Here is a 21986-nt window from a genome sequence, read left to right on the forward strand (position 1 = left end):
GGGGAAGGACCCTGCACCTGACTGGAGAACCAGGACTCCCCTGTTTTTCACCCAGGAGCAAGGATAAAACTGGCAGACCTGCACCCACACCTCAGATTCCTACCAGATCCCTACAAGGAAGAACTACAGGAGAAGGAGGACTGCCCTGCTGGACCCCCGACCTGCACCTGGACACTACACTCTGAGGACTGCACCAGCTGCACACTTGGGCTTCACCACAAGAAGGACTTTGCTTGGCTTCAACTGGTTCACGGAGGGACTCCCTGTTTGCTACAGGTGAAAAATTGCTAACCAGAGTCCCCTGCGCCAACTCCTGAAGAAACTGACCAGTTGGCCACAGTCCAGTGGCCAAATTGGAGTTTGCGCCAGGTGCATTCTGGGAGTTGTAGTCTGCACCCTCAAGGAGCATCTCAGAACTTCTGGAACCTTGTGGTGAGCTGTGGACCTCAAAAGAACCTTAAAAGAGCATCTGGAAGAAGATCCAGAAGTTTGGAGAAGTTTGGAGAACGTTTGGAAAAAAACTCCATAAGGGGACCGACCGTCGGTGGCAACTCTAGCCTCAACCATGACCCAGCCTGACTTACAGGTTTGTCCCGGTGATGAAAATCTCTGAAAAAGTGACTAAGTCCGAACGTAGAAAGTTGACCGGGACCTCCCAGGCAGTGTATCCAATGAGGGGTCCAGGGACGTCAGATCAAGATTCAGGTTTGCCCCGGTCGAAGGATGTTCACCTCGAAAAAATTACTAAGTCCAAAGGAAAAATCTCCACCAAGGGCTTCCGCGACACGTATCAAAGGAAGAGTTCCAGGAGGTCGGATTGAACTGGCGACTTGGTCCAGATGAAGAAAATCTATCTAAGTTTTATGATTTCTTGTAAACCGGGGAAGCGTCAAAAAGCAATGGGTGTTGTATGGGTACGCTAGGTGTGGGCGGTGAACTCCGCTCCACTCGTGGAGTTTGCTGAGTGTTTTCCATTCCGCACTTGGCTTAGAGCATGGTGTTCCCAAAAAACTCTATGTAGCAGAGTGGATTTTTTTTCCTTGCTCGCTCTGGCCAACATTGAGTCGGTGAGCACGAGCGAAGAAAATCTTACTCAAGACCACCTATTGGTGAGATTTCTCAACGCGGGCGGTCGAGGATGAATGCGATGGCTCGCATTGAGAAACCGTCGGTTCACGTTGAGGAAGCTGCCACTCGAGTAGAAAATCTACTCGAGCAGCAGAAAAGAAGCAGCACCCTCTTCCACTGCACGGGCACTAAAACTCAGCACGAACACTTTGCTGCTTGTGGAACACTGTGTATGTATATATATATATATATATATATATATATATGTATATGTACATGTATATATATATATATATATATATATATATGTAGGTATATATATATATATATATATATATATATATATATGTATATATATATATATACATATATATATATATATATATATATATACATATATATACTGTATATAACCTACTCAGACCATGTCCCCATAGAAAAAGTGTTTTTGCACCATTTGACAATTCTTGACAAAATATTTCCCCAAAAAAGGGCGCCAGTGATTCTTGTCACTCACAGAAAACTTTGAGGTCATCTGCTAAAGGGGGCCTAAAAAAAGGGGGGGCCACAAAACGTGTGTTTCCGGTGTTAATTCCAATAGGAGTTTTGAACACAACTACAGCTGGATGGAATTACACTATATTTGGCAGAAAGGTAGGTTTTGGTATGCCAGTTACATTTTTAGATATTTGGTGAAAATCCGTTCAGTAGTTTTTGAGATATTTATGGGGAAGTAAATATCTATATCTAGGTTCGCTGAACCGTTGTGACGTTTTTGCGGCGATCGAGGCTTATTCACAAATGTGCATGACACTAGGAATGCTGTGATTGGCTGGCTGACCAGAAATTTGCAGCAGCTATTTTAGGTAATGGGATACAATCCTCGGCCTGAAAAACAAATGAAAAGTAGCATAAGGGATCAGGGTGGAGGGTCCCTGACCGGGCTGTGATATAGGGGTGCTTCAGGGTGAAATAATGACCATGAAATAACTTTTATTTCATGAAGTACGATATTTTTGAATATGCTGCAATGCTCATTGTGGCCCCTGTGTAACGTTGTGACAAATTCACGAATATTGGAGACAAAACAAAATTCTGTCATTCATTCATTAATTCTTTCACTCATAGTAGCACTCAGAAACTCATGCATCCACTCACATACCCAGTTAGACTGTAGTGAATCCTATCTTGTTTTAATGGGAAGCAGGAGTTAGCTTATCCTTCTGGCTTGCAGACTTGTGCCCCGTCACCTAGTGACTTTTACCCTACTTAGCTTGCTTTGTTTTAGTACAATTATTTAATTATATCTTTCCAAGATGGCTGCATTTTTTTTAGTTAGGACAATGTTTTAGGTTTATGTTATTAGTGCCACTCTGCTAAAGTGTCACTATCAGTGCCAGAGATAGATAAAATGTAGGTATTCGCACTTTCCCACTTTCTGCTTTTAAGGGAATTGTTTATGTAATTGCCACCCTAAGTATGTCTTGTTATCTATTGTAGGGAGTAGTCCTATGTCAGAGATCCGATCAGATCTGTATAAATGCACCTAACACAGACAGATAGTCAGAGGGATTCCTACCAGATGGCGTAGATGCTATCTATGGTGCACGTCGCCTTGATGCTGACCCAGTCTTCGTGTCCCCACTGAGTCTGATCTAGAGACCTCATTCCAAGGTAACTGGGGCTGGGGGGCTCTTCTCATGGACATGGTACTGGCAGATTAGGTTTAACACACCTAGCTCTCTTTAGGTTAGGGGTTAGGTTCCTCATGCTAGGGTATTGTGACACATTTCATATATCATGTCGTTTTATGTTATTGCAAGATGGTGGGGGTATTTGTATTAATGACTCTCATTTTTTCCATTCAGTTTTTTGCATTATTCATTATGCTAATCATTGCAGCCCAGGCAACTTATCGGAGATTGCATTCTTGTTAATAAAACCTATTGAAAACTCTACTGCATATCTTTCATTGCCTGTGTTTGATTAAGACATGTTGTTTATGTGTGAAAGGGGTAATCTCCATTTAACCATGACACTCCCTGAGATGTCGCACTGCTTGTGAGCCGGGAGTGTTGGTACGACAGTTGCAACTTGTTGGAAGACTGGCATAGTCACCTACAAACATAAGAACTGTCATCCTTAAAACAGCAGTCTTGCCTAGAGCAAGAGTCAAACTATCACATGGCACCACCAACTGTGGTGTTTAGGCACTAATTTATGGGTACACTGACTATCACTGTCTCACATACAACAGGTACCCTAAGTGCCATTATACGGAGACATCCATGGTCTTGGGGAAGATCCTCCTCAGCTGAACAGGGAGGACCCAACTAGGCTGTAGGTTGTTCGAGCTCAAACCATTCAAAGGGCTTTTCTCCCCACTTGGTGTTCCTTCTCTTTAACCATTTGACTAATGCAAAAGACAGTCCTGAGAATTCTAGACAAGCATTAACATTACACCTAGTAGCGCATGGTTTAACAGATAAGGGCAGGGATGTTACATTCATAGAAGAAGCTAGTGAAGCTTACCAAAAGAGAACATTGTACTACTGGGTCAGCTTTCTTGAAGCAGACCAAAGATCATTCATATTCCACATATACAGAATTGTAAACGTACCTTAACGGTACCAAGCATACCAGTATCTTGAAATTCCGATTACGTATCAAGAAAATCAGAATTGGATTAATGACGCCCTACCACACATAATACAACACGTGAGGTTAGGTCCCTTAGGTAATGAAGGACCACCATGGCCTGTGTTTGCCACATACACTCCTCACCCAGGTATACAAAACATGCAGGCAGCTCATCTGCACAATTTATACACTAGAGCTAGTAACACTATATAGATGACTTGTTCAGTTTGTGATGCAAACTCTGAATACTACACCAGCTCGTCCAGCACCACCACCACCTGCTGGATAACAATTGGCTTCTACTGGGATTAATCCACAAACAGTACATTCTATCATGAGTAAAGTACCCTCAGAATGAGATAACATTCTGTTCTGGATAGCCCAGAAAAACAAATCAGCTGGAAGCTGTGTTTCCCCATATGGGACCACAAGAAAAAACATACAATTATTACAATGTGCTTGCCTTTCGGGATGGTTCCGTCAGTGGATGACTGCGCCACATGGGGTACAGTCTTTGCTGCAATTTATACTACCACACATGGTACTCCGACACTTGCCAATTTACCGGAAGTGTTAAAACAAATTCAGAATGAGCACGGGGCTGCCCCAGCCATAAACTTTGGGATGAAATTAATGCAGAGGTCACAATATGAATCTGAAAGATCATCTGCATGTGACAACAACTAGCGGCTTTATTTCAGTTGAAACTGCAGATGAGCGCGTTCGCCCACCTAACAGGGTTTATGATTTAAATATCCAAATTGAGGGAGACATTGAGCACATCATTAGTGTGATATTCCAGGATGAACTTAGTTGTGACAGCCTGCTGGCCAAGAGGAACTGGTCCCCTGAGCACGTCCGTAAACTCCCACATGAGGAAGATGTCATTTTGCCTTCTTTCTCTGATCCCGTTCCAGAAGCGGTAAAACCAGCCTACGCTGTCAACTGGGCTTTAGCGCAGGCACCTGCATTATACCGCAACTATGTAGGATGGGACCAGGATTCTCCTTGCCATGTAATACCTATCAGGTCTACACCCCAACGTCAGCCCAATATCCTTTAAAACATGAAACTAAAGCTCCAGTGAGGGAGATCATCACTCAGCTCGAATACCAGGGTGTAATTGAGCCCTGTGTCTCTGCTATGACTAACCTGTTATTCTCTGTTGCAAAACCTGAGCATTCTTACAGAATAGTCTTAGATTACAGACACTTAAACAGTCATACACGCACATACGCTATACAAAATTCACATAGCACAGCACTAATTAACAACTTAGGGCAAAATGTATGATTCTGGCCCATTGCGATTCGGTAATTGCGATTTTTAAGAAATTGCAATTACCGACTCGCAAAGGGCCATGTATCACATTTGCGATTCGGTAATTGCGATTTCTTAAAAATCGCAAATGCAATTACCGAATCGCAAATTGCGATACTGGCCCCATTCTCAGCTATGGGCCTGTTGGCCCATAGCTGCAAATTTTTTGCATTTCCTAAATTGCGATTTCTGAACCAGAAATCGCAATTTGGGAAATTCAAAAGGGCAGGGTGCTGGGGGCCTAAGGCCCCCTCTCCTGCACCCCAAACTTTTTTTTTTTAACAATGTAAAGTACACACATGCCAAAAGGGCATGTGTGCTTTACACATTAAATTTAAAAATGCAGTTTTACTGCATTTTTAAATTTTGCACCAGGTTACCACCTGGTTGCAGACAATGGTATTTTGCATGTGCAAAATACCATTCTGCGAAAAATCGCAATTTGCGATTTTTTGCAGAATAGCCTTGCGACCTGGATTTTGCAAATCGCAATTTGCGATTTGCAAAATCCAGGTTGCAACGCAGAAAATCGCAATTTTTGCGATTTTCATTTTGTGGTCTGCGAATGCCTTTGATGCATTGCAGACCACGATTTTGCATTTGCAAACGGCCGATTTCGCCATTTGCGAGTGCAAAATCATTTGATACATCTGGCCCATAGTGCGCAAAAAATACAAAACAACCTTGGATATCTCCAAAGGTTTTCTCTGCCAAAACTTAGCACATGAAAGTCGGGACCTGAGTGCACTCTCGTTTGGCTTACAAAAACGTTTCTGTTTGCACCAAGGCTACAAGAACAGCCCAGGGCTGTTCTCTGCCCGCGTAACATAAATTTTACATGATATTGATCCTGAGACATTGTCCTACGTGGATGACATCTATCTCACAGATGAAGAACTCAACATTTATCTTGCCAGGGTCGATCAGATCGTTTTAAGATTCACAGCCCTTGGTTACAAATTTAATTTTAGGAGATCTGAAATAGCCTTTCTCAACGTATTATTCCTGGGATACGAGCTATCAAACGAGGGCAAGAGCCTGGCCCCGCACTTTTTAAAGAAATGTGCTCAACTCCAACCACCAAATACAATCAAGAAACTACAGTCTTTACTTGGTTTCTTTAACTATGGCAGAACCTTACAATCCTGACTATGCACAAAGTATCAAGCCACTTTATGACTTAATAAGCCCTGATTTTTCTACCAGACACTATACAGTAAAACATACACGCATCCTTAGAGGACTGCAACAGGACATGCTAAGAGACAAACACTTACACACCTGTGAAACAAAACACATTTGGTCATCAGAATGATTGCTTGTGCCATTGGGTTCACCTTTTTCACCTTTAAATGGAGGCGACACAGTACCCGTAGCATATAAATCACATTTATACTCCAATGCAGAACAATGATTTGCAACCACAGAAAAAAATCTATCTGCAGTTCAGATGGCTGTCATTAAGGAGAGGCCACTTGCCCTAGGGAAACACATTATTGCCATTACCCCGGTGCCAGCCCTAGAGGCCGTCACCAAAGCAAGCGTTACTAACTCTAAAGCACTACATCAAGGCTGGATTCAGTGGGCAACTTCCTTGACTGCCACTGATGTTGATTACATCTTTGATCCAATACTTCAGACACTAGAATTCCTCCAATACGAACAGGAGTACCCTAAACCTCTAGATGTTTTGTCACTTGACAGATACCATGCTGTCATTGACACTGATGGTTCAGCACAACCAGCTGCATGTACCAAACATCAATACTCAGCTGCTTGTGCAGCCGTGAGCAGAGTGATGAAGGATGGTGTATTCCACCCTCACAATACTCACACACAGACCCTAGGGGACTCCACATCCACTGGCTGAACTCAAAGCCCTTATCTTAACGCTAGAACACACAAAGCCAGGACTACTGACTTTGATTGTCTTTGACTCATACTACTACACCCAGTCCTAAAATGATTATCTTAATCATTGGCGATTGAACGGGTTTAGAGACTCCAAAGGGAACACCATAAAACATAGAACTCTGTAGGGGAAGGTGGCTGATCTTAAGTATAAGCTACCTTGTGTCCATGTAGTACATACATTGGGCCACCAACATATAGGAGTACACGTTACTGGCAATAATTTGGCTGATGAAGCGGCCAAATCTGCAGTAGCTACGGCTTCTGTGGCTGCAGTGACTCATTCTCCGAAGAGATTGGATAATGAAATTTTGGCTGCCGTGAAAGCTTCGGCTGAAGGCAAGCCTCTCCCAAAAGCCTACCCTACAAAATACTCTTACCTCATCAGTGCACTGAATGTTGCCTACGCAACACTTCCTGGGGTTGGGGATCGAGTGATCCCTAAACAAGACCAGAGATTAGATCTCATAAAAGCAGTGCCTGAGGGTTTCGCTTCTGCGCATGCTGGTATTGCTGCCACAATTACACTCTTACAGAAACGCATCGGGTGGCCAGGTATATACAAGCAGACCAAGCAATATGTCATTTGTGGGACATTTGCCAGCAGATCAAGGGCTCAAACATCAAACACCCTTTGCGGGCATCCCTCTTAGTGTCCAATAGGCCACTACAATGTGTGTACCTGGACCATTACAGTCCTCTTCAATTTGATGGTGTATACAAATACATTTTAGTTGCTGTAGATTCTTGTTCTAGATTCCTGTGGGTATGGCCACAGCGGTCAGCTGACGCTCGAACTGTTATAAAAGACTTAGGGGGTCATTACAACCCTGGAGGTACAGGACCGCCAGGGCTGAAATGACGGAAGCACCGCCAACAGGCTGGCGGTGCTCCCCTGGTCATTATGACTGCGGCGGAAGCGCCGCGGTCGCACTGCCGGGGCCGGCGGTTTCCCGCCTCAATGGCCCCGGCGGTAGTAATCCGCCAGGGCAGCGCTGCTAGCAGTGCTGCCCAGGGGATTACGAGTCCCCCTACCGCCAGCCTTTTCCTGGCTGTTTGAACCGCTGGAAAAGGCTGGCGGTACGGGGAGTCGCGGGCCCCCTGACAGGGCCCCATGCGGCTTTTCACTGTCTGCTCTGCAGACAGTGATAATCGCGACAGGTGCAACTGCACCCGTCACACGGCCGCAACACCGCTGGCTCCATTTGGAGCCAGCTCCCATGTTGCGGCCCACATCCCCGCTGGGCTGGCAGGCCGCCGGCCCAGCGGGGATGTCATAATGGGCACCGCAGGAGTGTGGCCGCATTGGCGGCCGCACGGCGGTTAATGTTGTAATGACCCCCTTAATGATCTTTATCGGTACATATTCAGTTGCAGCATTCCAGTTGGACCAGGGTTCTGCTTTTGCCTCTAAGGCATTCAGGGATACCATGGGGACGATGGGTGTTGAACTCCATTACCCCTCACCACAACATTCAGAGGGAAATTCGGTTATGAAGAGGAGGAATTGTGATCTAAAGCAGTCCTTAACAGCTAGAATATTAGGTTCTGGCCGCAGCTGGTTTCATCACCTATATGGGGTCACGAGAGCACTGTCAAGAAGGTCCTTGGGGGGGGATGCACTCCCTATGAGGTTTTCTTTGGGATACCTATGTATGTCCCAGATCTAGATGGTCCTTGTTTGGTGGCGGCAGATACACCTTTTGACATAAATTAACGTCTCACTGTCTTACAGGAGCTTCAGCAATTTTGTGAAGATCAATCATCTGCCAGTACTTCCACCTTAAGAATAAGGGATTTGCCAACAACTTCTACAGGCTGGATTCCTAAAGTTGGTGATCTGGTTTGTGAGAAGATTTTTGTGAAGAAGAAATTTGGTCTATCGTACAGAGAACCGGTCCAAGTCCTGGGAACGCAAGGTACTAGAATTGTCATTCTACCACCGCTACCTGGTTCAAAAGCAAACAGATTCATCTCGATTGACAACATTACCATGTGGCCGATCCTGCACATTAGACTCAGAGGTCCCTTGGGTAGTTCCTGGTCCCCCTCACTACCCAACAGGACATACCATTTCAAAGAAGAAACAACAATGCTTCCGATCACAGAAGCATATCCAACAATGCTACAAATGCTTCCTTGAGCTTGGGGAGGGCAGAAAATGAGCTCTTGCTGATTCCAGATACAACTTCAACAACAAAACCTGTCCAAGATTTGGCTGTTTTGTATTCCAACACAACACAAACAGACAAGATTGTCTGCTATGAGCCTCCACGCAAAGGGGATCCATCCACCGGTAATGCATCTCCTCCTGCGTTTGCAGAGACTGCTTCTGGTTACTTCGTCAATATTTTCTTCAACTTCATCCACTCCTGATATTGAAACTGTTTTATAGACATGTAAGCTACATATCTGGCTTAAAAACAACTATTTAATTTATCCATGGAACTATCTGTGGTTATTGCTGACTTTGCTTGCAGTTTTTCTATGGATTGGCTTTGTGACTGTTTTCTACTTGCTTATAAATGGTCATTACCTTCCAGAATGCTCCTCTGTTGAGCCTGTGTATGAAGTCTTAACTCCATATCTTTCCTCACATAAGGTCCAAAGAAACTTGTCCCTTGTGAACATGTCAGCTGTACCGATTCCTGATTGGATTGAGTGGGACAAAGTTCCATTTGATATATACGGGCCTACTGAGGTCATTCAAATTCCATCTGTTTTCCAAATATCAATGACTGATGTAATTACACCTGGTGTTGTATCTGATGATTGGGATGTCCAGACAGTTGATTCAATGTTAACTGAAAACAAGGACTATTCAGTATGTGAAAGTGATGATGCGTATACCAACACAAAGACTTATGGGGAAATGTTCTGCAACAACAACTGTGGACAGTACTACCTGCACCGTGCAACTAGACATAGATCAGTAATCAACTACACACAGTGGGAACACTGTTCGACTCCACCTGTGGGGAGCCCAAAACATTATTCAGAAAAATTCACATATTTTTCTGGGCATGACACAAAAATTCCAGAGTCATAATATTTCAAGTTACCACCTTCAAAAATTAGGAAAATTTTGCTGACTGACACAAAACTGATTTACTCAGATTCCTTTGTTTCCCGTCTTGCAGTTGAAGGTTACGCATACTGGAAGAACACTATTGATGTAAAGAGTGTATGGGGAACACAAGATTGACAAATACAGGGTAGGGAAGCTTTATTTAGAGATTGCCTTATTCCTGTGCAAATGATCTTTTTAAATGATACCATTCAACAGACACCCTTTCTGGGGTTAGCAAAAATGAAAGAAAGAAATGCGCCCAGTATCCCCATACCAGCAAAATTTAATAACTGCCAATTCTTCCTGAATGTTACCAAGGAAGAACTAGATGCTAAGGTTCAGGCTGGTACTTATAACTCTTCACTTTCCAGTCCCGGTGGGTGGTTAAAATGGCCACTGGACGCAAATGGATGCCTGGTGTGTTTTGTGAATTCCTCGGGGGTTTCAAAATTAGCCGGCTAGACCCTTGCCCTGTCTCCGGTCAACACTGGGGTATAGTTACTACATACAGTGTGGGTAAACTGTGCCAGCAGTGGTTACAGACTAAAACCTTAGCAGCAGTTAAGGAACATCTAAACTCGTTTTGAAGATATAGACTTGCAAGACTTTTTGTTAGATCCAAGAAAGCCACGCTCTAAAAGATTAATCGATGCCACATATAAATCTGGAAGCTTTCTCAGATAGAAGCTGCTGCGCATTTAAGGCAGATAGACAAAGAAAATTTAGAAAGACTTTAACTGTTGTCGACAACGGCATGAACGCTCTGTCCAACAGGATGTATTCCCTTAAAAACATAGTGTCACCTGTGATTGACATCATTCAGAATGACAGGTCTCTTTTATGCCATGGACAAAGTCAGCTGCGTTCCATCAGGCAGTTAGGTTGGACATTACAGACTCAGAAAAACGGCCACGTTCCATGGAAGCATATTAATAGTAGTGACTTGTTTGCTGCTTTTATACATCCAAGGAACAACAGACAATGGCTAAAATGAAAGCAACTTTCACCATGTTTCACATAGAAAAGTTAGAGAAGTTGTCTTTCATAGTTGCAGAAAGTCCATCAACGGTATGGCTCTTACATGGCATTATAAATCTGCCTATTTCCACTTTTCGTTTTTCAAAATGCCTGAACCATCTTGCTGTGGGCAGATACGAGCGGCTAGGCGAAAGCTATATTAAAGAAGAGTGGGAGTTGCCCTTTAAATATAAATGTCTGAATGGCAAAACAGAGGTCTTTCTTAGCAGAAGCAAATGTGGTACTACTGCTAGTCATTCAATGATCTGCAAACAGGTGTCCCTTCAGATGTTTTCAGCTATTTTTAAACATGTTTTTAAATAGCTATTTTTTAATGATTTTAGCTTGTTTTAGTCCAGAACATTGTAGCTTTGATTCATTTGCCTCTAATGGTGTCATCCTATGGAGTCATACTTGTTCCGGAAATGGGGAGGGTGTAGTGAATCCTATCTTGTTTTAATGGGAAGCAGGAGCTAGCTTAGCCTCCTGGCTTGCAAACTTGTGCCCCAGACATCAAGTGACTTTTACCCTACTTAACTTGCTCTGTTTTACCGCAATTATTTAATTATATCTTTCCAAGATGGCGGCATTGTTATTAGATAGGACAATGTTTTAGTTTCATGCTATCAGTGCCACTGTGCTAAAGCCTTACTATCAGCACCAAAGATAGATAAGATGTAGGTATTCACATTAGGTACTTTTTTTATGTAATTGCTGCCCCAAGCATGTCTTGTTATCTATTGTTTGGGAAAAGTCCTTTGCCAAGGGTCCAATCACATCTGTATAAATGCACCAACAGATATAAACTTAACACAGACAGATAATCAGAGGTATCCCTACCAGATGCCATTGATGCAACCTATGCTGCATGTCGCCTTGATGCTGACCCAGTCTTCGTGTCCCTACGGAGTCTCATCTAGAGACCTCATTCCAAGGTAACAAGGGTTGGGTGGCTCTTCTCATGGACATGGTACTGGCTGATTAGGTTTAACACACCTAGCTCTCTTTATGTTAGGGCCTAGGTTCATCATGCTAGGGTATTAAGAAATATTTCATATCTCATGTCATTTTATGTTATTGCAAGATGGTGGTGGTCTTTGTATTAATGACTCTTGTTTTTTTCCATTCTGTTACTTGCATTATTTATTATCCTAATCATTGCAACCCATGCAACTTATTGTGGATTGCAGGCCTGTTAATAAAACCTATTGAAAACTCTACTGCATCTCTTTCATTACCTGTGTTTGATTAAGATGTTGTTTATGTGAGAAAGGGATAATCTCAATTTAACCACGACACTCCCTGAGATGTCGCACTCTTGAGTCCATGTGTAAAGAATGCCCCAAATCACCTTTTACTATTTGGGTTTTTGGTGGGGTACTGCTTGTGAGCCGGGAGGGTTGGGACAACAGTTGTGACTTGCTGTAGGACTGGCATTGTCACCTACAAACATAAGTACTGTCATTCTTAAACCAGCAGTCATGCCTAGAGCAAGATTCAAACTACGACAATACACCCACGCACCCACTCACAAACCCACTGAGACCAACATGTCCTCACTCACAGACCTACCCTGACGCACCCACTCACAGACCCACTCAGACACTCATGCACCCACTTACACCATCATGTATTCACTCACACTCCCACTCAGACACTCACGCACTTACTCACAGACACACTCAGACAATCATCCACTCACTAAGAGGCCCATTCAAACTCAGACACACTCACTGACAGAGCCACTCAGACATTCATGCACCCACTAACAGACCCATAGAGACACTCATGCACCCACTCAAACACCCGCTGAAACTTGACTCACCCACTAATAGACCTGCTCTAATACTCATGCAGCCACTCACAGACCCTGTCAGTCATGCACACACTCATAGACCCACTCAGACCTTCACACATCCACTTACAGACCCACTCTGATACTCATGCACCCACTCACAGACACACTCAGACACTCATGCACACATTCCCAGACCCACTCAGACCCTCACACACCCACTCACAGACTCATGCAGACACTCATGCACTCACTCAGACTCACTCAGACACTGATGCACCCACTCACAGACACTCATGAACCCACTCACAGACCCAGTCAGATACTGACACACCCACTCACAGACCCACTCATGCACTCAAGCACACACCCACAGACCCACTCACAGACATATGCACCTTCTCACAGATCCACTTGGACACTCATGTACATAGTCGCAGACCCACTAAGACACTCATGCACAATTCACAGACCCACTCAAGCACTGATGCACCCCCTCACAGACCCACTCAGACCCTCACACACTCACTCACAGACCCACTCAGGCACTGATGCACCTACTCACAGACCTACTCAGACCCTCATGCACCCACTCGCACCTCTACTCAGACACTCATGCACCCACTTAGACACTCATGCACACTCTCACAGACCCACTCAGACCCTCACACACCCACTCACAGACTCATGCAGACACTCGCTCGCTCACTCAAACTCACTCAGACACTGATGCACCCACTCACAGACACTCCTGCACCCACTCACAGATGCACTCAGACACTCATGACCCCACTCACAGACCCAGTCAGATACTGACACACCCACTCACAGACCCAGTCATACATTCATACACCCACTCACAGACCCAATCAGACACTGATGCACCCACTCTCAGACCCACTCAGACACTGATGCACACACTCACAGATCCAGTCAAACACTCATGCACCTACTCACAGATCCACCCAGACCTTCATGCACCCACTTACAGACCCACTTAGACACTCATGTGCCCAATCACTGACCCTCTGAGACAGTCATGCACCCACTCACAGACCCACTCAGACCTTGATGCACCCACTCAGAGACCCACTCAGACTGTAACTCACCCATTCACAGACCCACAGGCATCCACTCACAACCCAACTCAGACCCTCATTCACCCACTCACAGTTCCTCTCAGACACTCATATACTCACAGACCCACTCGACTGACCCTCATGTACCCATTCAGACACTCTTGTACCCACTTACAGACCCACTCAGACCTTCATGCACCAACTCACAGTCCCACTCAGACCCTCATGCACCCACTCACAGACCCACTGAGATACTGACACACCTGCTCACATACCCACTCAGACCATCTCACATCCCCTCACAAACCCACTCAGACCCTCATGCACCCACTCACAGACCCTCTGACATACTTACACACCCACTCACAGACTCACAGACCCACTCAGACTATCACACATCCACTCACAGAACCACCCACACCCTCACACACCCACTCTCACACCCAGAAACATCCTCTCGCACCTATTCTCACATCCAGAGAGACAGACCCTTTGGCCATGCATGGTGGGGGTTGGATGGTTATATGGTATTGCCATAGTGCCTGGCAGCAGGCCAGGCCCTGTGGCCAACCCTTGCCACACATGGCCAAAGGCCGTATGAGGTGCAGGATTGGGTGGTTATAGGGGGTTGGTCACAGGGCCTGGCCTGCCAACCCCTGCTGTGCACAGCTAAAAGCTATGGGCAAAGGTGGTTGGATTAACATATAGGGGGTCATTATGACCACAGTGGATGACCAAACCACCAATGTACCACACCGTCCGCCAAGGCGGTAACGACCGTTGGGCCGGAGACTTCAGTCTCCGGTCCGGAGGCCATCACTAGCCCACCAGCGGGATTATGACCCCCCCTACCGCCATGATTTTTGTGGCTTCCTTACCGCCATGAAAACCATGGCGGTAGACACTATCAGTGACAGGGAATCCCTTCTCTGTTACTGATGGTGGTCTTCTCCGACCCCCTCCCCATCCCCTGGTTCCCTCCCACCCCCCCTCTCCAGACCCCCTCACTCATACACATTCATTCACACACACACACACTCATTCCCACATTCAACCACGCATGCAGAAATCCATTCACACACACATCCACACACACTTACATCCATACAAACACACATGCACACACATACAACATGCAACACACACCCATATTCACGCACGCACAGACATACAGCCCTACACACACACAACACCCCACTCCCCTGTCGGAGCACTCGACTTACCTTTTGTGAGGGGGTCCTCCGGCAGGAGACTGGCGCTGCTGCCAGCAGCAGCGTCCACCAGCAGAACACTGGCAGGCCGTATCATGGGTCATGATACGGTCTGGGGTGGTCTACTGGTGTGCTGCTGATGCAGCAGCAGAGCCACCTTACCGTCATCCGCCGGAATGACCACATCCAGATTTCCGCCATCCTTCTGGCGGAAATCCAGCTGTGGTCATAATACGGCTGATGGCTGGTGGCCACGGCGATGGTCTTTTGGCAGTTGTTGCTGCGGTGGTAGGAGGCAAATACCACCAATGTTCTAATGAGGGCCATAGTAATTAAAATTACTTTACATAATCCCTTTGCTGCCAGGGCTTTTCCCCTCCTGTGCCGAGCCTTTTTTTTGGCTATTTGAGGCAGTTCGCTCTCAGGCTCTCATAAATTTTTCTACACACAAGCTACCCATGCCAAATTTGCGTCCTTTTTTTCCAACATCCTAGGGATTCTAGAGATGCCCAGACTTTGTGGGTTCCCCTGAAGGAGACAACGAAATTAGCCAAAATACAGCGAATATTTCATTTTTGTTTTTTTATAAATGTGAAAAAAGGGCTGCAGAAGAATGCTTGTGTTTTTTCCCCTGAAAATGGCATCAACAAAGGGTTTGTTGTGGCAAAATCACCATCTTCCCAGCTTTCAGGAATAGGCAGACTTGAATTAGAAAACCCCATTTTTCAACACAATTTTGACATTTTACTGAGACATACCCCATTTTTACTATTTTTTGTGCTTTCGGCCTCCTTCCAGTTAGTGACAGAAATGGGTAAGAAACCAATGCTGGATCCCAGAAAGCTAAACATTTTTAAAAAGTAGACAAAATTCTGAATTCAGTAAGGGGTCATTTGTGTAGATACTACAAGTGTTTCCTACAGAAAAAAAACTGCTGAAATAAAAGAATATTGAAATTGAGGTGAAAAAAATAGCCATTTTTCTCCACCTTTTACTCTGTAACTTTTTCCTGCGATGTCAGATTTTTTAAAGCAATATACCGTTAGATCTGCTGGACTCTTTTGGTTGCGGGGATATATAGGGCTTGTAGGTTCATGAAGAAACCTAGGTACAAAGAGCCAATAAATGAGCTGCACCTTGCAATGGGATTTCATTCTATACCGGATATACAGTAATTCATTTGCTTTAATACAAAAAGTGAAAAATAGGTATCAAGAAAACCTTTGTATTTCCAAAATGGCCACAAGATAATGTGCTGAGAAGCAGTGGTTATTTGCACATCTCTGAATTCCGGGGTGCCCATACTAGCATATGAATTACAGGGCATTTCTCAAAAAGACGTCTCTTTTACACACTGTCTTACATTTGGAAGGAAAAAATGTATAGAAAGACAATGGGCAATAACACTTGTTATACTATTTTGTGTTCCCCTAAGTCTCCCGATAAAAATGGTACCTCACTTGCATGGGTAGGCCTAGCGCCCGCGAGAGAAAATGCCCCAAAACACAACGTGGACACATCACATTTTCACAAAGAAAACAGCTGTTCTTTGCAAAGTGCCTAGCTGTGGATTTTGGCCTCTAGCTAGACACCTAGGGGAATCCAAGATGGGGTGACTTGTGGGGCTGTGACCAGGTTCTGTTACCCAGAATCCTTTACAAACCTCAAAATTTGGCCAAAAAAACACTTTTTCCTCTCATTTCAGTGACAGAAAGTTCTGGAATCAGAGAGGAGCCACATATTTCCTTCCACCCAGTGTTCCCCCAAGTTTCCTGATAAAAATAGTACCTCACTTGTGGGGGTAGGCCTAGTGCCCTGGACAGGAAATGCCCCAAAACGCAATGTGGACACATCACATTTTCACAAAGAAAAGAGAGCTGTTTTTTGCAAAGTGCCTAGCTGTGGATTTTGTCCTCTAGCTCAGCCGGCACCTAGGGAAACCTAGCAAACCTGCGAAGTTTCGAAAACTAGACACCTAGAGAAATCCAAGATGGGATGACTTGTGGGGCTCTCACCAGGTTCTGTTGCCCAGAATCCTTTGCAAATGTCAAAATTTTGCCAAAAAACACTTTTTCCTCTAATTTCGGTGACAGAAACTTCTGGAATCAGAGAGGAGCCACAAATTTCCTTCTACCCAGCGTTCCTCCAAGTCTCCCGATAAAAATGGTATCTCACTTTTGTGAGTAGGCCTACTGCCCGCGAAAGGAAATGCCCCAAAACACTATCTGGACACATCGAAATGATCAAATACAAAACTACCTGTTTTTGCAGGGGGGCACCTGCGTTTTTGGTCCTGGGCTCAGCAGCCATCTAGGGAAACCTACCAAACCTAGACATTTCTTAAAACTAGACACCTGTGGGAGTCCAAGGAGGTGTGACTTGCGTGGATCCCCCAATGTTTTCTTACCCAGAATCCTTAGCAAATCTCAAATGTAGCTAAAAAATCACATTTTTCCCACATTTCTGTGCAGAATCACTGCACTGGGACAAATGTCATACCACCCAACGTTCCCCTCAGTCTCCCGGTAAGAATGATACCTCATTTGTGTAGGTGGGCCAAGTGTTTGTGACAGGGAACAGCCAAAAACATGTCAAAATTGAGAGGGAAACAAAGCCGGTCCAAAAGGGTAGTTTGAAAATAAACATTTTTAGGCTGACATGTGCAGCAGAATTGTTATCGGTATAGATGAGACAATGCTGGGTGGTAGGAATTTTGTTGATTCCTGCAGATTCCGGAAGGTTCCATCACAAAAATGTGGGAACAATGTGTGATTTACAGCAAAGTTGGAGGTTTGCAGGGCATTGTGGGTAAGAAAATGGTGCAGGGCACCTGTGAAACACACCACCCTGGAATCACCCAGATGTTTAGTTTTCAGATATGTCTAGGTCTTGTGGATTTTTCTACATGGCAGCGTCCCATAGTCCATAAAGTGCGTCCCTCACTATTCCAAGTGGGACGATTCTGAGAGTTAGCCAAGCTCTCATGGCCCAAATGTAAAACCAAAACCTAAAATAATCAAATGTGTTCTTGCTTGCTGTGGGATAAGATGTTTTAGAGTGCGGGGAGAGCTGAAAGACTGTTACCCCCTTCAGTTGGGGTGGGGGCATAACCAGACCCATACTGGTTGGTAGCCCCCACCCACTATTTTTATTTTAATTCCCTGGCATGTAGTAGACTTTCTGCCCCCCGGGGTGTGGATCAGGGGTGATTGCCCCATCTGCCCACTGGTCGGCAGAACAACTTTGGCCCCATTTATTTGGGGTGGGGGTATAGCCATACTCCCACCCTCTTATTTTGGAAAAAAACTTCCCTGGTCTCTGGTGGTCTCTCTGCCCCCCATGGGGGCAGATGGGCCTTCTAAAAATAGGCCAATCTGCCCCCAAGGGGGGCAGATATGGCCAACAGTAATGTGCCCCCATGGGGAGCGACCGTTACCCAAGGGGCGGCCCCACTAAAGAAAACACACACATACACACACACCAATCCCTGGTGCTCAAGTGGTTTCTGCCCCCCCCCAAAGGGAGCAGAAAGGGCCAAAAATAAATTTGCCCCCCCACCAGGGGAGCGACCCTTGCCTAAGGGGTCGCTCCCCACCTCTAAAAAACAAAAAAAAAATGATCCCTGAAGCTTGGCCTAACAAAAATGGGCCTTGGGGGCAGAAATGGTCTAAATGCAATTTGCCCCCCAGGGGAGCGACCCTTGCCTAAGGGGTCGCTCCCCACCTCTAAAAAACAAAACAAACAAAACAAAAAGAAAACAAAAAATGATCCCTGGCGCCTAGAGATTTCTGCCCTCCCTGGGGGCAGATCGGCCTAATAACAATAGGCCGATCTGCCCCAGGGGGGCAGAAATGGTCTAAAATGAATTTGCCCCCCCAGGAGCAACCCTTGCCTAAGGGGTCGCTCCCCTTGCGTGAAATTGGCGCAAAAAAAACCTCCCCGGTGCCTAGTGGTTTCTGCCCCCCTCGGGGGCAGATTGGCCTAAGGGGGCAGAAATGACCTAAGATAAATTTGCCCCCCGCCCACGGGGAGCGACCCTTGCCTAAAGGGTTGCTACCCTTCTGTGAATTCGCCATAAAAAAAACTCCCTGGTGTCTAGTGGTTTCTGCCCCCCTTGGGGGCAGTCTGGCCTTATAAAAATAGCCCGATCTGATCAGAAAGGGGGGCAGAAATGGCCTAAATATAATTTGCCTCCTAGGGGAGCAACCCTTGCCTAAGGAGTCACTCCCCAACTCTATAAAACAAAAAACAAAATAAAATGATCCCTGGCGCCTAGTTGTTTCTGCCCCCCTGGGGGCAGATCGGCCTAATAACAATAGGCCGATGGCAGAAAATGCCTTGAAAAAAATTGCCCCCCTGGGGAGTGACCCGTGCCCAAGGGGTCACTCCCCTTATGCCACTTTCACTTGCCGAAATAATCCCTGGTGTCTAGTGGACATTTCAGAAGCCGGATCGCTTTATGATTCGGCTTCTGAAATGCTCTGAGAGACTTCGAAGGGAAGGAAATTATTTTCCTTCCCTTTGAAGCTTCTCAGGCCCCCAACACATGGTCTTGTATTTCTCTTCCAATCGCGCTATGGGGAAGTGGCCTCTGTTGAGGTCAGCACGCAAATGCGCGCTGATGTCATCAGACCTCACTGGGGGCTCGGGGTGGAAGGGGAAGGCCTTCCCCTTCCATCCCTGCCTTGAGGGGGTCAAAGGGAAGCCCACAGAGGGAGCACTAGTGCTCCCTCTGAGCTCCCTGCCGAGGACGTAATGGTTACGTCCTCGGCACAGGAGCACTGTGCCATGGACGTAACCATTAAGTCCCCGGCACAGAAGGGATTAAATAAAACATAGAAATTCACCTAATAAACAAAAGGTTACAGGAACGGTATAGCTAGGTTCTGAATTTACTTATACACAACTATGGAAATTTCACTGTTAGAGTTAGAGTTATTTCAAGTAACTATAACCCATGCCCTAAGGAACCTATAAGTCACACCCCCTTGCCATGCACAGTTTTCTCATCAATAATGTTACTTCAAATGTTACAGTGATATTATCAATGAAGTCATAGAAGATATCATGAGTAATGTGATATCCTGGGTAATCAGCAGTGCATTTGCATTCATGCTGCTTGAATACAGATGGTGTCGGAGGAGAGGGTGCAAGCGCATGTGGTACTGTTTTCATGGCAAGGCTTGCTCCATGTTTGAGGAGCGAATTAGGGTGATCGAATTGTGCTGATCTTCGCCATTCATGATGATGGAATGATTTATCTCTCTGCTTTTGAAAAATCTGTAGCTGGCAAAATCTTTGGATGCCAGATCTAGAATCCAGTGCACTGTGTGTGAACTTAGAGGGTCATTGTACGAAGCATTATATCCTGCTTTGCTGATGTATTGGCCTTCTAATTTAAGTATACAAATTAATTCCTTGCTACAGAGTGGTTACCACAGGGAGGCCATAATATATATTTATGTGTGCTCCTAAATGTGTATGTCCTGGTGATGACCCAATGAAGAAAAAGGGTTGAAACGTTGTCGACACCTGTTTGGACGAATGGACACAAGTGTTGATTGTTGTTGTTTTTTCTGACTTATTGTGGTCTTTGTGTTTTACATGCTTTGTCCTATTATTTTTCTGTATACTGTCTGTGTAAAGTATAGGAGTGTAATATGTGGAGCCCTCAGTGCTTAATTTGTGCTTGTTGTTTCCGGTGCTGAGCACCGGCACTTATTTTTGAGGGCCGGGGCTTATTCTTCTGTCTCAAGCATTTGCTGCGAGCAAAAGACACATTTGGGAAAGACGGAGCAAGAGAAAAAGGAAAAAGTATAACTAAGGTAGAAAGTAGAAAGCTGCCAGTCAGCTGAAGGGCCAGGGAGTGGCTTTAAATGGCTTGAAGAGGCCCAAGATGACTTCAGGATTACGCTGCCCCAGTATTTCGTGCTCGCACATTTAAATGCAGCAGCCACGTGTTCAAGAGGAGGGCTTTGGGCACCAGCACGTTTTTATTTGCAAATTAATCACTGGGAGCCCTTATTTAATGTGTAAATGTTATTATTGTAGAATAATTTCTTCATTTTTTCTTCTATTGTTTGTTGTGGCACCATTTGCTCTTTGATTATTGAGTAATTTTTCTTAGTTTGTTCCTGGAACTATTGTAGTTAATAATACCACGTCTGGGGAGAGCAATTATCTCACTGGCTCTTCCCTCACCCTGAAGCCCTCAGCTGCCCTGGATAAGATCTGTTCTTAACATTTGTGATGATGTGTCACGTCAGTCTTTATCAGATCACCGTTAATCGCCCAGATTATTGTGTTGTTGTGTGCCAACAACTTTTAACTGGCCACAAGCAATAAAGAAAACTGCACCAACATTAAAAAATGCACCAGCCTGCTGTCACAGATGAGTGAGTGAGGATCCGAAGATTGGATGAGACCTCATAGAGCAGACTAACTCCCCAGCAGTCCAGCAACAAGGTAAACCAGCAAGGCCTCTTTGAGCAGTACACGTGGTATCCCTGTGAGCTACAGCATGGCCTGCAGCTCACTGGCCTCCTGATGTCTAAGGACCAGGGCAGAGAGCTCTCTGGCTCAGACTGGCACTGCATTTGGGAGTACTTCACTGAACTGCAGTGTGTGGGAGTGGGGTCAAGGACGTCATGACTTCGGCAAAGTATTCTGTAACTATTATGGTATTTGATGTTCAATGTTTAATTAATTTTATGGTGACAAAATTGTTTTACCGTGAGACTATTTTAGGAGACAGTAGCAGATTAGTGGCCTTTCATTTCAGTTTTTTCTGGTGTTTTCCAAAAGTTTCAAGATCTTTTTAGGGCTTCTAATTCCTGAAACGAGTGTAATTTCGGATATTTATTATTTTCCAAGCA

This window comes from Pleurodeles waltl, chromosome 11 (genome assembly GCF_031143425.1).
Source record: "Pleurodeles waltl isolate 20211129_DDA chromosome 11, aPleWal1.hap1.20221129, whole genome shotgun sequence".
NCBI lineage: Eukaryota > Metazoa > Chordata > Amphibia > Caudata > Salamandridae > Pleurodeles > Pleurodeles waltl.